Source organism: Aethalodelphis obliquidens, unplaced genomic scaffold (assembly GCF_003676395.1).
Source record: "Aethalodelphis obliquidens isolate GAN/ISIS:26980383/991018 unplaced genomic scaffold, ASM367639v1 scaffold2, whole genome shotgun sequence".
Lineage (NCBI taxonomy): Eukaryota > Metazoa > Chordata > Mammalia > Artiodactyla > Delphinidae > Aethalodelphis > Aethalodelphis obliquidens.
This window is the reverse complement of record NW_020837946.1, coordinates 75,436,344-75,455,938: the sequence shown is the minus strand read 5'-3', so window position 1 is coordinate 75,455,938 and position 19,595 is coordinate 75,436,344. Positions and strand designations below refer to the sequence as shown.

Sequence of the window (19,595 nt, the reverse complement as noted above, 5' to 3'; positions counted from 1 at the left end):
TTTTTTGTTTGTTTGTTTTTGTTTTTGTTTTTGTTTTTTTTTGATAGGTATACCTGGATTTAATTCTCACTTCTACCGCTTGGTAGCTGGATAGCCTTAGGCAAGTTTCATACCTCCCTGAAATTCACTTAATTCAGTCTGTAAAATGGCATAATAACTTATTATAGCATCCTTTTAGGAATTTTAAATCAGTTCTTGAAATAAAAGTACACAATATATAGAGAAGTATGGATTCCTCAATAGGTGTTTGACCTTTCATTTCTCCAGTATCCCACCCGCATCAAATAAAGAAAAATACTTTTTAAAATTTACGAATATTTCATTGTTGTAAAGTTAAAGCCATAAAAATAATCAAATGGCCTACTATCATACCGTTAGAAGAAAAAAAAAAAAGGTGTTCATGAGAGTTCCATATTAGAATACAAGTTTTCCTTAGGCACCTGTTTATGTATGCTATTCTGCTCTTTACAATAAATAATTAAATTTAAAAGACTTAATTCCTCACTTTTAAGACCTTATTAGTTTACAAATTACATATTGACCTATGCTAAATTTTATACCGACCCATGCTAATGAATTCAGTACAGAAAACAAAAAACACTGCACTCAAGCAAACTACATATATATATATATATATATATATATATATAACTTATATGAGAATTGCTACTCCAGCTTTCTTTTGGTTTCCATTTGCATGAAATACCTTTTTCCATCCCCTTACTTTCAGTCTGTATGTGTCTCCAGGTCTGAAGTGGGTCTCTTGTAGACAGCAAATATATGGGTCTTGTTTTTGTATCCATTCAGCCAATCTGTGTCTTTTGGTGGGAGCATTTAGTCCATTTACATTTAAGGTAATTATCGATATGTGTGTTCCCATTCCCATTTTCTTAATTGTTTTGGGTTTGTTATTGTAGGTCTTTTCCTCCTTTTGTGTTTCTTGCCTAGAGAAGTTCCTTTAGCAGTTGTTGTAGAGCTGGTTTGGTGGTGCTGAACTCTCTCAGCTTTTGCTTGTCTGTAAAGGTTTTAATTTCTCCATCAAATCTGAATGAGATCCTTGCTGGGTAGAGTAATCTTGGTTGCAGGTTTTTCTCCTTCAACACTTTCAATATGTCCTGCCACTCCCTTCTGGCTTGCAGAGTTTCTGCTGAAAGATCAGCTGTTAACCTTATGGGGATTCCCTTGTGTGTTATTTGTTGTTTTTCCCTTGCTGCTTTTAATATGCTTTCTTTGTATTTAATTTTTGACAGTTTGATTAATATGTGTCTTGGCGTATTTCTCCTTGGATTTATCCTGTATGGGACTCTCTGTGCTTCCTGGACTTGATTAACTATTTCCTTTCCCATATTAGGGAAGTTTTCAACTATAATCTCTTCAAATATTTTCTCAGTCCCTTTCTTTTTCTCTTCTTCTTCTGTAACCCCTATAATTCGAATGTTGGTGCGTTTAATGTTGTCCCAGAGGTCTCTGAGACTGTCCTCAGTTCTTTTCATTCTTTTTTCTTTATTCTGCTCTGCAGTAGTTATTTCCACTATTTTATCTTCCAGGTCACTTATCCGTTCTTCTGCCTCAGTTATTCTGCTATTGATCCCATCTAGAGTACTTTTAATTTCATTTATTGTGTTGTTCATTGTTGCTTGTTTCATCTTTAGTTCTTCTAGGTCCTTGTTAACTGATTCTTGCATTTTGTCCATTCTATTGTCCATTCTATCTCCAAGATTTCGGATCAACCTTACTATCATTATTCTGAATTCTTTTTCTGATAGACTGCCTATTTCCTCTTCATTTGTTAGGTCTGGTGGGTTTTTATCTTGCTCCTTCATCTGCTGTGTGTTTTTCTGTCTTTTCATTTTGCTTATCTTACTGTGTTTGTGGTCTCCTTTTTTGCAGGCTGGAGGTTCGTAGTTCCTGTTGTTTTTTGTGTCTGTCCCCAGTGGCTAAGGTTGGTTCAGTGGGTTGTGTCGGCTTCCTGGTGGAGGGTACTAGTGCCTGTGTTCTGGTGGATGAGGCTGGATCTTGTCTTTCTGGTGGGCAGGTCCACGTCTGGTGGTGTGTTTTGGGGTGTCTGTAGACTTATTATGATTTTGGGCAGCCTCTCTGCTAATGGGTGGGGTTGTGTTCCTGTCTTGCTAGTTGTTTGGCATAGGATGTCCAGCACTGTAGCTTGCTGGTCGTTGAGTGAAGCTGGGTGCTGGCGTTGAGATGGAGATCTCTCGGAGATTTTTGCTGTTTGATATTATGTGCAGCTGGGAGGCCTCTTGTGGACGAGTGTCCTGAAGTTGGCTCTCCCACCTCAGAGGCCCAGCACTGACTCCTGGCTGCAGCACCAAGAGCCTTTCATCCACAGGGCTCCTTAATTTGGGATGATTCGTTGACTATTCAGGTATTCCACAGATGCAGGGTATATCAAGTTGATTGTGGAGCTTTAATCCGCTGCTTCTGAGGCTGCTGGGAGAGATTTCCCTTTCTCTTCTTTGTTCTCACAGCTCCCAGGGGCTCAGCTTTGGATTTGGCCCCGCCTGTGCGTGTAGGTCGCCGGAGGGCGTCTGTTCTTTGCTCAGACAGGACGGGGTTAAAGGAGCCGCTGATTCGGAGGCTCTGGCTCACTCAGGCCGGGGGGTAGGGAGGGTCACGGAGTGTGGGGCAGGCCTGCAGCGGCAGAGGCCGGCGTGACGTTGCAGCCTGAGGCGCGCCGTGCGTTCTCCCGGGGGAGTTGTCCCTGGATCCCGGGACCCTGGCAATGGCGGGCTGCACAGGCTCCCCGGAAGGGCGTGTGGCTAGTGACCTGTGTTCGCACACAGGCCTCCTGGCGGCGGCAGCAGCGGCCTTAGCGTCTCATGTCTGTCTCTGGGCTCCGCACTTTTAGCCGCGGCTCGCGCCCGTCCCTGGAGCTCTCTCAAGCAGCGTTCTTAATCCCCTCTCCTCGTGCACCAGGAAACAAAGAGGGACGTAAAAGTCTCTTGTCTCTTCGGCAGGTCCAGACTTTTCCCCGGACTCTCTCCCGGCTAGCCGCGGCGCACCACCGCCCTGCAGGCTGTGCTCACGCAGCCAACCTCAGTCCTCTCCCGGCGCTCCTACAAAAGCCGGAGCCCCAGCTCCCAGTCCCGCCCGCCCCGGCGGGCGAGCAGACAAGCCCCTCGGCTGGTGAGTTCCGGTCGGCCCGATCCTCTGCGCTGGAATCTGTCCGCTTTGCCCTCCGCACCCCTGTTGCCGTGCTCTCCTCCGCGGCTCCCAAGCTCCCCCACTCCGCCTCCCGAAGTCTCTACCCGCGAAGGGGCTTCCTAGTGTGTGGACACTTTTCCTCCTTCACAGCTCTCTCCCGCTGGTGCAGGACCCGTCCCTATCCTTTTGTCTCTGTTTAGTTTTTTCTTTTGCCCTAACCAGGTACGTGGGGGGTTCCTTGCCTTTTGGGAGGTCTGAGGTCTTCTGCCAGCGTTCAGTAGGTGCTCCGTAGGAGTTGTTCCACGCGTAGATGTATTTCTGGTGTATCTGTGGGGAGGAAGGTGATCTTCGCGTCTTACTCTTCCGCCATCTTCCCGGAAGTCAAGAACACATTTTTGAGTGCATTTCTATACTCTGTTAACCTTCATATGAATTAGATGACATGAGTTTGACATTTGCATTCTAGTTGTGTTAAATTAAGTCCTAGAAGATTATATAAACGGCCAGAACAGAATGACTCCATTTTCAAAATTTCTACTACTTATCCGTTAGCATATGCATTTAAAAATTTTAAAGCATGCTTTTCACATGATCACTGGGTGTGTAGGTTTCATTGACAAGAGCCACCCTCTGAAAACCTCATGCACCTGAACCTTGGAAAACCTACCCAAATGTTTTAATAGATATCAAAATCTTTAGGTAGCCTAGTAGAACTCCCAATGACTTCAGCCCTGCCCACTTCCCACATGCAAGAACAACCAAGGTAGAGTAGGGTAGATTCTCAAATGCTGAAAGAAAGGAAGTTTGAGTTAAAAGTTTCCAGTATGTTTAAGATCATCAGTTTGCTGGATGAGGGAGGAGTGCTGGCATTTCTGGGTATTGATTTGGGAAGATCGGTTGAAGAATTTGAAGTAATCAGATTCTTCTTTAGTACCATCAGGGTTGAGTAATGTCAACATGGAATGACAATGAGAACAGCAGTTCAGATGGACTCTTGGTTCAGTTAAAACAGAGCTATTCTATTCTAGCTTGAAGCAAGGTTAGGACATAGGCTTCACTCCCAAGCTGCTCCCTTGAATGGTGCTGCCTCTAGCAGAGGTGGGAAATCTCTTATTACTCTCTCTTTTTGTCCATGTCTTTGGATATGTAAAATCTTATATCCTTTCAAGATCAAGAACTTGATCTAGGGATAAAATATTTAGTTTGAATTTTTCAAACAAAAGACAGTGGAAAGTAGAATTTACTTAACCAATTCACGGTATTAAAAAATGTGTCATGCCAACTATGCTGTCTTAGATATAATAGATTTTATGTAATATTTAGGTCTAAAGTAATAAACTTTAAAAAACCCTCTATACCACCCACCATACCATCCTGGTTCTGTTATTTGCCTCCTTGCCCTAGTTGAAAGTAGCTGATGGGACCTTGGAAGAGGTATACCAAGGTTTAAAACACAAACATTATTTTAAGATGGCAGTAAAGAGAGAGACAGATGGCTGTTCCCTTCACATATTCTATTAACAACCAGAACTGTTAATTAAAATAAGAGGTAACTCAGAATGTAATTAAACCTATACTGAGAATGGAATTAATCTGGATGACGCAGATAAGATCACAGCTCTCTTCATTTTAAAGCAAAGCTTTGTTTTAGATTGTGTTCAAATTAGGTGGTCATTGAACTCACATTTCCATTTCACTTTTCTAGTGTTGAAATCATCTATAAATTGAATCATGTTATAAATGAAAATAGGTGAGGCTGGCACCTTTACAGGAAGTTGCTCCTGTACCTCAATTTTCCTCTTTGACATAAAGTAGTGTTTTAGATTATGTTTCCTATGGCCTGTCTAACTCAGATTATTCTGAGTTTCTTTAATTGTGCTATTCAGGCTAATAAGATTGTTCAGCTTACTGTAGACATAATTCTTTGTCAGAGTTCTTAATAAAGTGCATTTTTTCTTTGCCTATTTTGCTCTCATATTCCTGGAAAAGGAAGAGTGAATCGTGGCTGTATTCCAACAAATTTCTATTGATTACAGGAAAGTTACTGGCTTCCATCAAAACTATATTTTAACATCACCAAATCACTATAAGATTATTGATACCTGTTTGTTCGGAAAGGAGCCTTGGAAAAACAATTGCATTAAGATGCACTTCATGTATTTCAAACTCAATGTATTTAATCTAATTAGTTGGCTGAGACCCAGCTGGTGCTTTGTCAGCAGATCGGGAGTAAAACAAAGAAGCTATAATTAATGAAATTAATGCTAGATATAGAAACTTGAGGTTTGAGGAGACATTTCAGTCATAACATTTCCTTTGAGCTTAGCAGAATGGAGAGACAGTTTAGTTGGAAGTAATTGTTCTTAGTTTAATGGCACATGGTTAGATGAGGATGATTATTTTTCTCATGCTACTGGCTGCTAGGACTCTAAGTTGGCAGGCATGATGGTACAAAACGGTCAGACAAATTTAATCAGAAAGTTCAGAAAATAAAAGGGTATGATTTAATTTACTATTTTTATCTTCGCTTTCCTATGAGAAGTACAAGTAAAATTTCATGGTATGTCCATCCATCTTCGTCATTCTAACAATATGAAATTGTGGTCTCCAGTCTTTCTCACCTTCTAAATCCAATCGGTTTTCAAGTCTTGTTAAATTTGCCTCCTAAATGCCTTTTCAATCTATCTCCACAGCCATTGTCTTTTAACACAGCTTCCCAACTGGTCTACTTGTTTTAGTCTTGCCCTGATCAGATATTTTCTCCACGGAGCAGTCAAGGTGATTTCTACAAAACGCTGCCAGACAGTGTCACAACCTCTGAATAATACACATCAATTACCCCCCACTGAGTGGAGCAACACATTTTTTTCAGGTGATATGTACAAATTTCCCTCAATATAAAACACCAGATACTTCTTATCAGGTAGAGGTTTTTCAGCATTCCAAGGAAATGAAAGAGTTTAACGTTTCACTATAAAAATAGTTTTGTATAATAAGATCTTGGTTCTTGAAAATTAATATTAAAATCTTGATAATAATAGTAGTACTAATAACAAACATCTATTGAGTTCTCCATGAAATCAAAGAATGGAAATTGTGAGGAAGAGACCTCAGGCTAATTGCCAGGTGCTGTGGAAGGCTGTTTTCTGCACTAGCTTTGGGCTGGGGAAACATGATGTCAGATGAAGAACAGTGTTCAGTGGGCAATTTGTACGGATAAGATGTGTACTCGAGGTGAAATAGGGCATGCCTATAAAAGGTATGCATGTGTAATTTCCTTCCGAAGTTAATAAATATTAAGAACAGATAAATTATAAAACAATTGCACCAAAGTAATGGCAAATCTTTTTGATTATGCATGCAGTCTATGTCACTGAGCCTTGCTTTGACTGCATGTTATAGCGCTTTGTGGGTGCAAATCTAGGCAGGGATGGATGCTTGCATCATTTGGGGAGGTCTTTCTAAAGAAGAAAGAATACAACATTATGAAACCAAGTGTATGAAAGTGAAAAGGAATTGTGCTAGTGAAAGTCCTTGATGCTTAAGCTGCATAAGTATCAGCTTAAATCTACCTCTGGCATATTGAGGTTTTGAATGTTTACTTTCTGTTTCTCTTGAAAAATAGTCTATGTACATTTTCCTCTCTCTTATGGTGATAGGAACATTTCTTCATTAAGATCCTAGAATATTTTCATAACAGTCCTAGACTTAGAATGTATATGATAAATACTTTATAATAAGTTCTACTTCTTCCACTGTTTATTAGATATTATATGCACTTAAAGAATTCATGTCTGAAGGAAGATTAAGAAAAGAGTATATGTATTGATTAAGGGAAGAAGTAGATTAAAAAGAGCATGAGAACAGCCTAAAATAACTAGGAGCTGTCAGTATCAGAGGGAATGGAGCCCCTGTAGGTGGTATGAGCAATAATGATGGTTTAAAATTAAAGAGGGGAAATTTTGTTTATATTTTTTAAAGAAAGATTACATAACTATATCTTTGTTTGAGGAAACTTTGGCATTAAACTTAGGTTTTGAAAATTAGCTTAGTCTACATAGAAGACATACCTATTTCTTGCATCCATTCATTTTGTGGAGATAAAATACAGTCACAGTAAGAGAGATGTGCCAACTTACACTTATGTGAATAGGCTAGGTATTGCCTAATGTGGTGAGCAGGGTGTTTAGAATATACAAATTTAAGAACAACAAAATAGGGTGTTTAATTATGTGATTTTTCATTCCACCCTTAAAAGTAATGTTTTAAACATTTTTTAAGTGTTTAAGACCCCTTTATGGATTCTAATAATCAAAATTTAGAAATTGTTAAAGAAAACAGATTTGGTAGTACATCTCTGTCAATAGTTTTTTTTTTTTTTCCCCACCATATGCGTCATGGTACCTAGGTTCATCTTTAAGGCATACTGAAATGGTTGAAATGTAGCATATAAGCATAGATAAGGGCTCCTGAGGTGTGAAAAAGTTAATTCCCAAAACAGAAGTAATCTGGCTTCATCACTTACAATCAATGTACCAACATTGACACATCCTTGTCAGCCTACGTCCATAGTTTACATTAGGGTTCACCTTTTGTGTTGTGCATTCTAAGTTTTGACAAGTATATAAAGACATCATACAGAATAGTTTTACTGCCCTAAAAATCCCTGGTGTATCAGCTGTTCATCCCAAAACACTGTATTGATTAATCTTTTCACTCTCTCCATCATTACCTTTTCCATAACGTCATATAGTTGGAATCATAAAGTATGTAGCCTTTTCAGATTTGCTTAGTTTCACTTAGTAATATGCATTTAAGTTTACTCCATGTCTTTTTGTGGCTTGATAGCTCATTTATTTTTATCACTGAATAGTATTCCTTTGTGTAGATACACACCAGTTTGTTTATCCATTTACCTACTGAAGGACATTTAGGTTGCTTCCAAGCCTTGGCAATTATGAATAAAATTGCGATAAACATTTGTGTGCAGATTTTTTGTGGACATAAATTTTCAACTCATTTGGGTAAATACCAAAGAACCTGATTGCTGGATCATAGGGTAAGAGTGTGTTTAGTTTTGTAAGAAGCTACCAAACCGACTTCCAAAGTGGCGGTACCATTTTGCATTGCCATCAGCAGTGACTGAGACTTCTGGTTGCTCCACATCCTCACCAGCATTTGCTGTTGTCAGTGTTCCAGATTTTGGCCATTCTAATAGGTGTGTAGTGGTATCTCTTTGTTATTTTACTTTTCAGTTCCCTAACAGCATACAATGTGGAGTATCTTTTCATATGATTAATTACCATCTGTATATCTTCTTTGATGAAGTGTTTATTCAGATCTTTTACCACCCCTGTTTTTATTAGGTGCAGGTTTATTAGCTGAAAATGAGATAGTAACTACTTCACAGGGATTTTGAAAATAAAATAATTCATTTAAATATTTTAGCATAGACTCTAGAATATATGTACATAAATTTTAGAGGATATTGTTATAGACTCTCTACATTACATCATAATAACATGTCTGAAACAAAATTTACTGCCCACACCTCATCCCACCAATCAGCTTCCTTTCCCATTTTTTTAAATCAATAGCACCAATATTCTTCCTTTTGATTTTGTTTAAAAGATTTCTATTATTCTTGACTCATCCCCTAAATGCAGACAAATTTATGTCATTTTTCCTATGGAAGTTTTGTTAGATAAAGACATAAATTAGTGAATAAAAGTCTTAGAATAATTTTGGATACCTTTATGTTAATATCATACACATTTCATATATTTTTCAGGTCAATCGAATGAAATATAACCTTGTTTAACTTTGAGAATGTTTATCAGGAAGAATAAAATATTACTTGAAATAAAATAACTGCATGATGTTATTTTCTAATCCTTGTTTTTGTTGTTCAAAAAGTGATGTATCTAAGGATGAACATCAGTAGCTGCAAGTCTATTAAAATAGGTAGAATATATAAGAAAGTAGTTTCTAATTATGACTTATACAAAAATTGATACCTGTGGGTATGTACAGTCACAAAATGAACCTCTTCTTTACCAATTATTAATTCTATCTTATGATTCCTAAGTGGACCTCTGGCCAGAGAGCTTGAGTCTTAATATTCCAAGTGGATTAATTCACTTGCCTTCTCTCCTTTCTCTTTCCCTTCCTTATTTAGACCTTGGTTATTACGTCCTAATTTAGACCCTTGTAATATTAACAAGCCTTTGAATATTAGACAGTTTTATGTATTATATATCTTAGCATCTTTTATATGATATAAATAATTCTGTTCATAAATGTCAAAACTTTCTGCAAACATATATACAATAAAATTTCCCCACAAGGTCACCAGGCCAGTTGAGAATTTTGCCTCCAGATCTTGGATACCTTAACAGAATGCTGTAGACAGATCATTTTTTACTTAAAACCTGGGGAAAAAATCTAGGCTGTCTTAGGAGTTGAACTATATGTTAGCATAAACTTACAGAGTTTTGTTATCACTTCCTTTCTGAAATGTCAATTTTAAGGAAGTTACTATTTGCATCTCATATGCTATTTTCCTCAGCATTTTTATATCATTGACTTTTACTTTAAGTGATTTTATTTTGTTTAATTCAAATAATTTAAAGTACTGTCCAAGGAGATGAGAAACTATGTAGTTTAGGGAAACATTTTTTGTTTGTTTTCATTTTTATTAGAGTATAGTTGCTTTACAATGTTGTGTTAGTTTCTACCATACAGTAAAGTGAATCAGTTCTATGTATACATATATCCACTCTTTTTTAGATTTCCTTCCCATTTAGGTCACAACAGATCACTGAGTTGGCGTTCCCTGTGCTAAATAGTAGGTTCTCATTATTATCTATTTTATACATAGTAGTATATATATGTCAATCCTAATCTCCCAATTCATCGTCCCCTGCTACTTTCCCCACTGGTATCCTTATGTTTGTTCTCTACAACTGTGACTCTATTTCTGCTTTGCCAGTAAGTTCATCTGTACCATTTTTCTAGATTCCACTTATAAGCGATATTATACGATATTTGTTTTTCTCTTTCTGACTTACTTCATGCTGTATGACAGTCTCTAGGTCCATCCATGTCTCGCAAATGAGAAACTATTTTGTTCCTTTCTATGGCTGAGTAATATGCCATTGTATATATGTACCACATCTTCTTCATCCATTCCTTTGTCGATGGACATTTAGGTTGCTTCCATGTCCTAGCTGTTGTAAACAGTGCTGCAGTGAACATTGGGGTCCATGAATCTTTTTGAATTATGGTTTTCTCCAGATATATGCCTAGGAGTGGGATTGCTGGGTCATATGATAGCTCTATTTTTAGTTTTTTAAGGAACCTCCATACTCATCTCCATAGTGGCTGTACCAATTTACATTCCCAACAACAGTGCAAGAGTGTTCCCTTTTCTCCACACCCTCTCCAGCATTTATTGTTTGTAGATTTTGTGATGATGACCATTCTGACCTGTGTGAGGTGATATCTCATTGTTTTGAAACTTTTAATATTTTGACTTTGAAATACCTGTTTATGTCATGGCAGAAAAATTAATTCTTTCAGAAGACTTGTACATACATGTTCAACCCAATCATTTTCCTTTAAAATACATGTGCTAAAATGTCATATATTTTGTGATTATTACTGTGATATGGCATTTTTCATACCTAAAATAAAAGCCACTCAGTAATAGTTCCCATAAAATTATAGGGACTTTATTTTTCATTTAGTCTCTGTAAATAACGTAACAGCAAAATTACAAGCAAAACTCTGACTTTTTACTGAAAAGCATAGAACCAGAACAACTGCTGAATTGCAAATATTTATTCAGGCTCTGTTCTAAGCCTGCAAGCAGACAAAATGTATTTGAATTTCTGCCAAAGAAGATGTTAAAGAAATAGATATAGTTTGTGATTGAAAATGATATAGCAACCTATATAAAAAGTCAGTCTCATGAATTAAGGGGAAAATAAGTTTTCAATTGTCAGGTAAAAATGGATTTGCTCCATTTTCTAAGGTGATCAGTTATAGTTGCATAAGGGATAGTTTCCTCAAAACTTTAGATTTAACTAGAGGTCAGGTATTCAAGTGTATCAAAATATTCAAGTAATTTAATTATCGTATGGTTTAACGATTAAATGCAGATAAATCTAACTTCTAGTAAATATATCTGGTTGTACATCTGTCAGTGTATAATTTCAAAAAAATGTAAGGAGAAAACAGTGGTTTCAGTGGATAACAGACTGGTTATCACTGAGTGTGATTTATTATTAGCAAGCGTGTCTTGCTTCTTTGTGCAAGAATCATTCATATTCTATACAGTGATTATATATATTTTAATATTCTTCCCTCCCTACTTTACTAATTAAAATAAGAAGCTCTTAGTATAGATGTTTCAAAGTCAATTTTTGAGTTCATGTGTTGAACTAATTAATAGATCATCACCTTAAAAGCAAAGAAAAAATCAAGATTGACATATATCTATTTCATTAATAATTATATCCCTTCTTTTTTTGTTGGTGACAATCTCTACTGGTGGTGAATAAATTACTAATGGGTATGGGAGCTCTGATTCATTCAAAAAGTTGACTTTTCCTGCACTGCCATTTTAACCTTCCCATTTTTCCTCTTCCTCCATTCCTTCTACTGTCTCTCCCCAAGAAAGCATTGAGCATCTAATACCTGGCACCATGTTGGATACTAGCGATGCCAAGGTGGATAAGAGTTCTCCTAAGAAGCTTATTCTAATGTGATATTTGTCTGTAACCGTAATGAATGAACAAACAGGAACTGTATCCTAAATTCAAGTACAACTGGTTGTGCCCTTACACAACCAGATGTGTACACAAGTCTTTCCCCACCCCAGAATGTGTTTCTCACATGGTAGATGTGGACTATGTGGTAAACTACTACTCATTTTTCAGGACTAGGTTTAAACATGGAGGTCGAGAGGTTGATCCTTCAGTCCATTGCCATAGCACCTGGTAATTCAGCACCTAGAAGAGTGCCTGGCAGAAAGGAGATGTTTAACATGTTAATAAATGTTAAGTATTATCGCTGATTGAAGTCAATTATGTATGTCATTTACAACACCTAGTGGTCAGGGAATATTGATGTGTGTGCCTGTGCATACGTGCATGACAATAAGACACATTTAAAAGACAATAAATTAAAATAGAAAAATCGGGAAAGACTTCATAGAATTAATGACACTTTGATCTGAGCTTTGAATATGAGGAATTATGTCAACAGGTAGAGAGATGGAAGAGGACATTTTAAGCAGTTGAAATAGCATAAACCAAGTAATATATATGGAAAACAGTACTTACTAATAGGAAAGTCATCCATTTAAGAAAATTGGAGCAGAATAGAATAGAGGTTAAAAAAACTGGCTCTGGATGTACCATCCTTTGTCATGTGACATTGGAGAAGCTACTTCCCCCTCCTGATACCTCAGTATCATTGTCTGTCATATGAAAAAAGAATAGTACACACTTCATAGAGTGGTGGGGAGAATTATATGATAATACATATAGAAAACACTTAGGATCTGGCATATATATTTTGCTGTGTTGTAGTTATTGTTGTTAAGGTTTTTAAAGAGCTAAAACTATAGTGGTAACTTAGAGCTAGATTTTGAAGGAACTAGGAAGACATGCTAGTAACTGTGGGGTTTGTTTTTTATTTCTTGACTAAATTTTATTTATTTAGTTTAAATATCACATATTCAAAAGTTACTAAGCCCCACCGCCTAATATCATCACATTAGGGTTTAGGGTGAAAATTCAACCTATGAATTTTAAGGGAACACAAACAATTGAGTCCCATACATTATAGAAAGTGGTTCTGAGTGACATTTTAAAGCAAAGTTTTAAGAATATCTTTTTTTTTTTTTTTTTTTTTTTTTTTTTGCGGTACGTGGGCCTCTCACTGTTGTGGCCTCTCCCGTTGCGGAGCACAGGCTCTGGATGCGCAGGCTCAGTGGCCATGGCTTACGGGCCCAGCTGCTCTGTGGCATGTGGGATCCTCCCAGACCGGGGCACGAACCAGTGTCCCCCACGTCAGCAGGCGGACTCTCAACCACTGCGCCACCAGGGAAGCCCAAGAATATCTTTTAAAATGGATTAATCTAAGCATTTAATTGCTGTAATTTGTGTGCAATATTTTTTTAAAGTTGACAGGTGGTATTGCTTCAGATAACATATCAAAAGTTTTTCTTCCCAATGACTAGGGATAATGTTCACCAAAATGATTAAATTCCAGCGTTATCTGAAAGATGTTCTGTTTTCTTTTAAGCTAGAAATTTATTACATTTTCCCTTTGAAAAATATCTTTTATAATGTAGGATATTTCCCAACAGTAATTAGGTTACATTATACCTATACCATTAAGATGCTTTGGAAGCTAAAAATCATATCTTAACAGGAGAAAACAATAGCATGAATGGATTTCGGTAGCTTCGTTTTGTTTCTGTCATTGTCAATGCAAGAAAGTATGTTTTAATAGGTACCATGAAGGAAGAGAGGAAAAGATAAGCAAGAATGGAACACTTCTACAGTTAGGGTAAGGGAGTTATAATCATTTGAAAGTGTGCTGGGTAAATTCTGCAATGCTTCTGTATGAAGTGAGAGTGGAGGGCTGAAGATAGTGCCTTGTCAACAAAGTAGAGAAGTTAATTGTATTTTGAGGGAAATAGTTGCTACTGTAAAGTTAGTCACACTTGTGCAGGGCAGGCCAGGTTGACAGTGCTAGAACTGACTCAGTTCATTATGTGTGTAATATAGGCCTTTCCTCATACTCCAGATAAATATAGACAACATGGTCTATATCAAGTTAATAGAAACTAACAAGATGAGAATTATTTCATTTGCCTTGAGTTGATTCTAAGAAAGAAAGTGATCACTAAAGAATTGAAATATATCTAAAATGACCTTTTAACTAGCTGGAACCCCAATAATAATAATAATTGATAATAGCTACCACTTATTGAACCTTTATTACTTTAGATATATGGTAGACCCATTAAGTAGGTATTATTTATAATCATGATAGCCTTATAAATATGTTATTATCCCTTATTACTATTGATATTTTTTAGTAAACAAAGTTCAGATCATTGAAATAATATGCCTAAGGTCTTACTAATAATGTATGGTTAAAACAGCAACAATCTCATTTATATTCAAAACCCATGTTCTTTTGCTTAATATTACCTTGATTCTCTTAAATATATTTTCAGCAGTATGATAATGAATTCCCTGTCATATTGTCCATCTGCCATTGACCCTTAGCACCTGCACTTATAGTCCTTTCTGGAAATCTAACATTTTGTTCTGTTGGTCATGGTTAAAAGTCTATTTTCTTTTCTTTTGTTCTTCTGGGAACTTAGAAACCTAAAGTAGTACATTTGAAACATTTATTGCTAAATTTCTTATTGACACTTTATTTTCTTTTTTTATTTTATTTTATTTTTTTAAACTATTTTCTAACAAATATAATTGGCTTTTTCTTCTTGTTTTTATTTTTAGTTTTTTAGATTTCTTTGACCTAGCTTAGGGAATAATAGCAAACTGATGTCTGAGAACACATTGTAAGACCAAATGCTTGTAAATAATAGAGGATAATATTGGGTTGAATGTATGCCAGAAACTTCTACTCCTCACTAAAAGTCTGTCTGAGCAAAATATGTTGAACTTTGAAAGTGAAGAGATTCCATTTCTTTGAAAACTGCAGTTTCTGGTAGCCATTTATGTATTCTTAGTTAGCTTTTCAACCAATATCCCAGAAGAGCCTGGTGCCATGACCTTAGTATTATTGAACAGCAGTGTACATGGGGTCTTTGTATTTTGTAAACAAGATAAAAAGGTCCCAAACATCATGTGCTTCCTCAAAAAGTTTATAGTTTAAATTTGGGTTCAGCTCAGTGCAACACAATAGAGAGCATGCAGAGAATGCCAAGTGAGCCTTACAGTTATTACATCTAGGGGGATGGGTGAAATTTTGGAAGTGCTTTAGGGAAGTCACAGCTACAGATCTTATTCAATAATCCTCAGAGCAGTGCATAGGGTGGACTAGGAAATTACTTTGTGATATAGCCCATGCTGTGCATGTTAAGCTATTAGTCAATTCAGTTATAAAGACCACTGCCAATTTAAAGAAAAAAATAGACAAAGGGGACAGATTTAAGATATTATTACTTGGCTAAATATTTCAGTTGTGTGTACGTATGTGTATAAATGAAATTTGTAGAGTTATGTAGCCTGTATTTAGGGACTTATGGATGAAAATGACCAATTTTTATTGTATAAGCAATGTGTATATATATGTATATATATATATAAATTACATATGTAAGTTACATATATAACTTAATTGTATATATATCTATTAAATAATTTCACTTAATTCTCAGAATAGTCAGGTGAAATCAGTAGGGGGGTCCTTAATTTTACAGATGATGAAATTGAGGATTAAGAGATTTGGTAGTTTTTTTAAAGATCATGTATTAATTAGTGGTGGAGCTGGGGTTCACATGCCTTCCTCAGACAGTTGTGAAGATTCCAAAAAGTGCTTAGAAAGATAGTTGGCACATAGTAAGCCCTATAGTGATGTTACCTATTATTATTATTACGACACGGCTCGTTTGAAGGAGATTTGCTTTTATTTTCCTTTTTGTTTAGTGCACACATGATAAAGTGCAGCTACAGCCACCATGTTATTGGAGAACTTCCCACCCCCCCACACGCCCTCAGCAACTTCCATACTGAGTAAGCTTTAGATAAAGCCTCTGCTGTGCAGAAGTTATCGATTGCTTGGTATTTTCTGTGTCGCAGCATCCAGACATTCCCCTTGGCCTGTAGTTATACTGCATTTAACCATCTTGTGCTCATCTCACGTAGGTGACATATGCACCATCTCTGTTCAGAAGAAACAATAGAAAACAACTGAGTTAGAGGTATTCTGAAAGTTTAATTAAGGACTTGTCAAAATAACAATTCAGTTTGCCATTTTCACTCAAAAAGCTTTCATACTTCTTATTTGAATTAATGTTCAATTAAGTTAGGGAGATGAACTTAACGATGTAAAGGCAGAATCAGGAAAGAGAAAAGTCAAAAATAAAGAGATTAGACTACATTGCCTCTATCATTTTAAATTGAAACACTACTTTGGAATAAATTAAACAACAACATATAGTTTCTTTGTCCATGAATCAAGGCACAGGATAAGTCATTTTTTCACAAAATGTTTTTCATCTAAGGATTCAAAAGTCCCAGCTATTTCCAGTTAAAGCAGCATCTGTTGCTTTGCCAGTTCCCACAGAGATGAGCTCGTGTTGATTTTCATCACATTTGTTCAAGCCTGGAATCTGGTTAAAACATGCAAACAGTCACATTGCCAGTTAGGAGGTGCAATCATATAGTATCTTTTTACCTGCATTTATTTTGATTCAAATGGCATTTGTAATTATGAATCTAAGCATGGATTATTTTAAATAATTTGGCTTACAGTAAGTAGTATCATAAGATAAAGCGTTCTAGAAGGAAGAATACTGTAATATATTCATGTTCTTAGAAAACAATTATATTTACTTTAAATCTTCTCAATTGAAATCTGTATTCTATATTTTCAACACCATTTTGGGTGTTACTTTTTTGGGATAACTTGTAAAAAGAAGTAGTTTCTCAATTACATCTTATTTTAGTAGATTGTCTAAACTGCAGATTGACCATCATAGAGATCTTCCTGTTATCCAGTTAATAATGTTTCCATATCATTATCCATATGTTGATTGCATATTAACATTCTGAGGTGAAATCAGATTTTAAAACGATGATGTTGTTGAATTGGAAATGTCTGATAGTTGTGTACCTACTTTTAATGAAAGTGTAAAAGGAACAGTAGAAGAACAAACAAAGGTTAAAGTGCTGGCAAATGTTCTTCATTACCAAAGTATTATAGCGGACTGTAGTCACTCACCTTGCCGAGGCCTTTTTAATACACCCCAAGTTTCCATACTTAGTCTTCGCAGCTATTCTAGATAATTAGGTGGAAAATGTTGAGAAACCCTAAAAAGTGAGAAGATGAGTAATGTATCTTCTTCTGTAGTTTTGAAATATTTTGAATGTTTAGTTGACCATTTCAAAAGAAAATTGCTATGTGATACCTAGCAATTTTTAAGTTTAATATCCTATATTACTAATATGGGACAAATTACTAATATGTCAAAATTCTCCGCTTATATGAATGCATTATCACTAATTTCCAGGGAAAACAGGAAATGCAAATGATCACCCACAGAATGATAAAAAGAAAAGCAGTTATGATGGAGCATTGCCTGATACCAAACACTGTTTTGTACACTTCACTTATCTCAAACTCTCAACAGCTTTGTAAGAGGATATTGTTATCCTTACTATGTAGAAGAGTAAACTGAGGCTCAGAGAGCTTTAAGTGATTTTTACAAGCTGTTCAGTAGTGTAATAGGAAGCCTAATTTATATATTTTTCAATTATATAAAAATGTTGCCTCACCAGTATTAGTTTGCTATGAAAGGAAGTAAAGTCAATTTCATATAGTAGAATAAAATCCCTACCTTCCTTTTCAGTCAATTATCCACTGGCATTTTAGTAATAATGCTTACAGGTATTTTTACATGAACAAACATTTGAAATACCTGTTTCCATTGTAGATGTCATAGTACCTTAATTATCAATATCCTGTTTCCTCAAAGTAAAAATTTTACAAGATTTTATTTCCCCCATTTTTTTCCCTTCATTTAAGGTTCTCTAGTTCTTCTCTATGACTTCTGATAACTACATATGAAACAGCTCAGGGTAGGCATTGGGGATCAGCAACACAGTACATTATAATGATAAATAATGGGGACAGAATTTTTATTTTTAATTTCATAGTCCTTTCTTAATGTAAAGAAAAAAGTCGCTAAATATGGGCTAAGAATGTGATAGGAATCAAATTTTGTTTCAATATGTAATCTACTGTTGTTAGAAATAATTGAACAAAGTTCATAATCTTAATTTACTTCAGCTCTTAATATATACATGCATTTATAGTGATCCTTTTTCATAAATTTATATAAATTAATACCCTGAACTGGCAAGTATACATAAAGAATTCATGAGAGTGATTGCTCTTGGAGAGAAATTAAAGGGTACTTATTCAATTAAACAGTAAAGGGTACTTACTCATTTTATTGTTTCATATACTAATGGATAAAAACATCAATATTTGTTCTTTATTCCAGGTAGTTTGCTCAATATTTAAACATCTCAAAATAAAACCAAGTAAATATATTGGGAAATATACTTTTTATCTTCTCTAAATAAGTGATGTTCTATAATTTTTTCTCATGAAATATTGTCAGAAACTAGAAATCTGTTTGAAAATACAGAATGATACTGTGTGCATGTCTATAAAATGTACAAATCACTTTTTAGTCTAATTTTGTTATCTTCACATATAAATATTTCTGGGTGCTCCTCCTGATATGATAATGATTATGAAGACTAGTATTGGGTCACTGTCAGATTTCCACCATGACAGTGAGATTGATAAGTTGTTTAGAATCAGGTTCCCAACTAAAATAATAGAGACATCATGGCAAAGTAAAAACAACAACAAAAACAGAAGTTAGAATAATACCAACTTTTCTCTACAACTTCCTAGATCTGTGTGCCAGGAAGGGCGAGAGATTTAAACTCTCTGAGCATTATACTCTTTGTCTTTAAAATAGACATAAAAATATTTTCTTATCAAGATGATATTGATGATTAGAAATAATATGGAGAGAGAGCACCTAACATAGTGCCTGAGATGGGCATTTATTTTCTACATAAATTTCTTTAAAAGCTGTCTGGAAAAAGACAATATATATATCATAACAACTGATTCCCTGGTAATATAGAACTGATAATAATTATAAGGTAAGATTTTGGAATGATTCAGTGAAGGATTTAATTTATCTTCAGTATGGTTTTTGAATTATGCAGTTTATTTCTAATTCTAAGTATTGCATGTGTGATTGCTAGTCAGAGGAAAAAATACAGAATATCTCTTTATCCAAACTATACCAGGCTTAAACACAGTAGAAATTATTTATAAAGTGACAAAGGGAGAATAGAAATGAAAGAAGAAAGACTGTCATTACTTGTTTAAATTATACTTAACTATTGGAAAGATGCATTTTTTTTTTTTTTGGAAAGATGCATTTTTAAAATTCATCTATTATTTTACACTTTAATAACCTTTAATAGATGTCTGATAGTAAAGGTAGAGGACAGTAATGACTTTTGCAACTTATAGAAAATTGTACCTTTTGACTAATATAAAACTGAAATGTAATATATGGCTTTAATTTATTCATATATTTCCAGTCTTCACAAAGGAATATTCAGAGG

General features: G+C 35.5%; 1 protein-coding gene across 2 annotated transcripts in view; it reads left to right on the top strand.

Moving 5' to 3' along the window:
* Window positions 1-19,595, top strand: part of KCNJ3 (potassium inwardly rectifying channel subfamily J member 3) — a 162,117-nt gene that overhangs the window by 140,189 nt on the left and 2,333 nt on the right. The window lies entirely within an intron of this gene.